Below are 4,627 nucleotides of genomic sequence, written 5' to 3'. Positions count from 1 at the left end.
AAAGATATAATTGTAACGCAGAGATGAGGTTTTTTCTAATGTGCTTCCTCCATCCAGCCTCTGCTGTACTCAGGAATCAGTTCACCTCTCTTTTCTATGCAGGAGTGGAACTGGGCAGGTGGAGCTAATAACTTGGGGCTTGCTAAATTTTGAGGAAGGAGTAGCCTGAGAAACTGGAGAGGAACTTAAAAGAACATTGAGAAAAGAAGAAGGTGGCCAGGTGCGGTGGCTCACGCCTGTAATCCCAGAACTTTGGGAGATGGAGGCGGGGTGGATCACTTGAGGTCAGAAATTTGAGACCAGCCTGCCCAACGTGGCGAAACCCCATCTCTACTAAAAATACAAAAATTAGCTGAGCATGGTGGCAGGCGCCTGTAATCCCATAATCCCAGCTACTTGGGAGGCTGAGGCATGAGAATCGCTGGAACCTGGGAGGCAGAGGTTGCAGTGAGGTGATAGAGCGAGACTCCATCTCAAAAAAAAAAAAAGAAGAAGAAGGCATTTGGGGGAGTAAAAGAGGGAATATACCCATGGGGCAACCCAGACATGTGGGCAGTGGCAATGAAATCTTGGAAGCTGGGCTGTCTAGACTAGAGGGCACAACTCCAGATTTTTTCATCTGCCCCAAGTTGTGTGGTTATGGGTTTCCCACTGAAGTTGGCCTATGTAGTAGCCAGCTTAAGGATAGTACTGTTCCCCTTATTTTCCAAGTGCATGGAGGGCACTCAACACCTTGTCAGAGTGGGCCAGAAATGCAGCTGCAGACCAGTCCAGCTGGAGAAAGAGGAGATGGGTCCCCTTGACTGTTGTCCTTGTCTGAAGATCAGGCACAGGCCAACAGACAATGTGTCTGTGTCTTGGGCTACAGTGCTATTGGTGGCTGAGTTCCGTTGGAGGGAGGCTTAGGACCCTACCCTTTTTGTTTGGGAGAAACGAAAAGGCCTTGGTCAAGCTGGACATGGTGACTCATGCCTGTAATCCCAGCACTTTGGGAGCCAAAGCAGGTGGATCACCTGAGGTCAGGAGTTCAACACCAGCCTGGCCAACATGGTGAAACCCCATCTCTACTAAAAATACAAAAAATTAGCTGGGTGTGGTGGCAGGTGCCTGTAATCCCAGCTACTTTGGAGGCTGAGGCACGAGAATCACTTGAACCTGGGAGGTGGAGGTCACAGTGAGCTGAGATCGCACCATTGCACTCCAGCCTGGGCAACAAAAGCGAAGCTGTGTCTCAAAAACAAACAAACAAAAACAAACAAACAAACAAAAAACAGAAACAGAAAAAAGTAAAGGCCTTGGTCATGCTGGAGGCTGGTGGGACCTCCCTTCGGGGAGGGGACAAAATGGCCAGTTTGGAACTTGTTTTCTGACTATATGAAGGAGGACTGAGTCCCACCTGTCCTTTCTGGCAGCTTTCATCAATGTGAAGCTCATCTAATGAGCCTGTCCTTGATGGCAGAGTTCTTGCATGGCTCTTACACATGAATGGAGCAAAAGAGGAAGGATTTTCCCACCATTATGATACTGTTCTATCTCACCTGGAATGCCTCTTCTCTTCTTTTCCAGTCATCCAGAGCTCAACTCAAACCTCATCCTTTCCAGGTTACCCTGGACCACGGTGATCTCACCTTCCTCCCCAAAGTGCTTCGAGGTTTCTCGTCTACATTATTCCTTTACCATTTCTGTAAATATGTATGCTGCCTGTGTCATGTCTTGTGTTGTTAATTGCACTTGTTATAAGTGTAGGTTTTCTGTTTTCATTAGATAGTACGTTTTTTTCAGATCCTTTTATGGTTTTTATATTGCCCAAAGTATGTGTTTATAGTAGTTGCTTAATTAATACTGATTGAATACACTTGTGAATAAATTTATAAATGAACAAATGAGGCCGGGCACGGTGGCTCACGCCTGTACTCCCAGCACTTTGGGAGGCCGAGGCGGGTGGAACACCTGAGGTCAGGAGTTTGAGACCAGCCTGGCCAACATGGTGAAACTCTGTCTCTACTAAAAATACAAAAAAATTAGCTGGGCACGATGGTGGATGCCTGTAATCCCAACTACGTTGGAGGCTGAGGCAGGCGAATTGCTTGAACCTGGGAAGCGGAGGTTGCAGTGAGCTGAGATGGCGCCATTGCACTCCAGCCTGGGTGATAGAGTGAGGCTCTGTCTCAAAATAAATAATTAAAAAAATAAGTGAGTGACTTAACCACAAGAGGACTGAACACATCCTACCTTTGAGTGCTTCTTTGTGATGACTTGGTGTTAGAGTCAGGCAGAGGTCATTACAACCTCGTGGATGAGATTTCTGCACCCCCTTCCCTCTATGGTTTGTTTCAGTAAAGAACTGTCATGTTGTTAACTCCAACTCCTTTCCAAATATACATGTTACCTCAGACGACCAGGGTCCTCACGACCCCTGGTGTAGTTACTGAGCACAGCTTTGTGTTTATTCACATCCTGTCTCCAAGTAGCCAGTAGTAAGATGCTGGTTAATAACTCTTACTGTATATTGCAAGGGTACTTAATCACTTCCACATGCCCCTCGACTTCATGTTATATTGTTTCAGCTGCTAATTTTTGAAATCCCCCAAACAAGACCTCTACTCTGAAACATGTGCTTCAGAGCTGTTTCTTTCTGCCCTGCTCTTCTAGAAAACTTACATGTGGTTTATTTCAACAGCAGCACTGAAGGGGAAACATGTTCATAATTTTTCTCCCTATTTTCCTCCTTTGAGTCTCTTTTCTGCCAAAGCTCTTGGCTGGGATCCAGAAATGGCACATTCAATAATACCCAGTGTGTTTGAGTAATATTTTATAATTACATTGTTGCTGGGAAAATGGTTGCCTTGAGAATAATTCCTCTGCATAAACAAAGTCTGGGACCCCTGTGCCCCTTCACACCCCCCTGCTGTGGGGAGAGGGAGGCAAGAAAGAAGAAGGAAAGAAAGGAAGGAAAAAAGGAAGGAGAGAGGAATGTGACATTTTCCTGCTTGGCTTTAGAAAGGGGACATGTTAGAGAAGATTTATAAATTGGTGAAGGATGAGTATTAACAGCTTTTAGGAACCCTGCCAATTCTATGCTTGGAACTGATGTTCATCAGAAGGTAAACAGGAAAGCCATGTCCAGGTGTCTAGGAGGTGGAGGGTGGACGGCACTGTGGACTAGAAACTGAGGATCTGGTCGACTCTCCTGCCCTCCCCACATTCATATTCTCCCACCTGGCTCCTCCAGGCAGCTACCCTTTCCAGCCTCACCTGAAGTTGGGTTCTGAGATTCAAGGGGGATGCATATTAGAAGGTCCAGAGGAAAGACTTCTGGTGGGTGAAGGGAAGGAGGGCTGTTGCTAACAGTAGCTTTAATTGGGAGGTCTTCTTAGCTGTAACCTCAAGAACCTACATAGGGCAGGGCTGTGTCTCAAGCAGCTGTTCGCCAGGTTGGTTAGAAAACCTGGGGATGGGTGTTCATGTGGGCTTCAGTTGCCACAACTTATGAGGACTTGACTGTACTTTATTAACTACAGCATTTTGGAAGGGGCTCCGTGCAGACCTCCCCTCCCAGTTGCTTCCGTTCTAGATCTGAACTCTGGGTGTGAGGTGCTAGGATGCAGCTCCAACCCCAGGAAAATGTCACCACTCACAAGAAGAGATATCTCTCCAGGATGGTCACCCAAAAGTAAACGCCCCACAGGGACCACTGCAGAGCCTGGCAAGTAAGAAAAGATCAAGGCATGTGGTGTGCAGCATCAGAGGTCACTTGCGGGTTACTCTTGCACTCTGGCTTGAATGGGTGACAACAGCTTGTGTGCTCATCGTCTTCCTGACATTTCCAAACAATTCAGGATAGATCATTAGAGTAGTTTCAGCGAAAAGGAGCTTTTAGTTAGAGTCCAAGATGTCATTTATTAAGGACGAAAAAAGTAAAAATCACATTTTAAAGAACTAAATCCCCAGACCCTATCTTCAGATGCCAATCCTCCAAAATAACATAAAAAGTCAAACCCTCAAACAAAATAAAGTACCACGCACCAATTCCAAGTCTCCTGGGACTCCCTGAGGATCTGCCGTGTCCTCCTTTCCAACCTCTTAGTCTGTTCTGGCTGCTGTAACAAAATATCATACTGGGTGGCTTATAAACAACAGAAATGTATTTTTTACAGTTCTGGAGGCTGGGAAGTCCAAGATCAAGGCAATGGCAGACTCGATGTCTGGTGAGACCAGCCTTCTCAATGATGGCATCTTCTTGTGTCCTCACATGGTGGAAGACTCAAACGAGCTTCCTTGGGCTTCTTTTGTAAGGGCACTAATCCCACAGACTGTAAGCACCACCAGGGCAGGAATTATTGTTATTATTATTATTCAATGAGTTTTGCAACTCATTGAATCCCAAGTACCTAGCATAGAAGCTGGAATATAATAGTCGCTCAAAAGCTTCTGGATGAGCCTTTAGAAAGCAGAACATTCTATCATTTGCAACAACATGGATGGACCCAGAAGACATTATGCTAAGTGAAGTAGGCCAGACACAGGGAGACAAATACTGCATGATCTCACTTATATGTGGAATCTAAAATAGTCAGATTTATAGAAGAGTAGAATGGTGGTTACCAGAGGCTGCCAGAGGCTGGGG

This window comes from Pan paniscus, chromosome 7 (assembly GCF_029289425.2).
Source record: "Pan paniscus chromosome 7, NHGRI_mPanPan1-v2.0_pri, whole genome shotgun sequence".
Classification (NCBI taxonomy): domain Eukaryota; kingdom Metazoa; phylum Chordata; class Mammalia; order Primates; family Hominidae; genus Pan; species Pan paniscus.
This window is presented reverse-complemented; position numbering follows the sequence as displayed.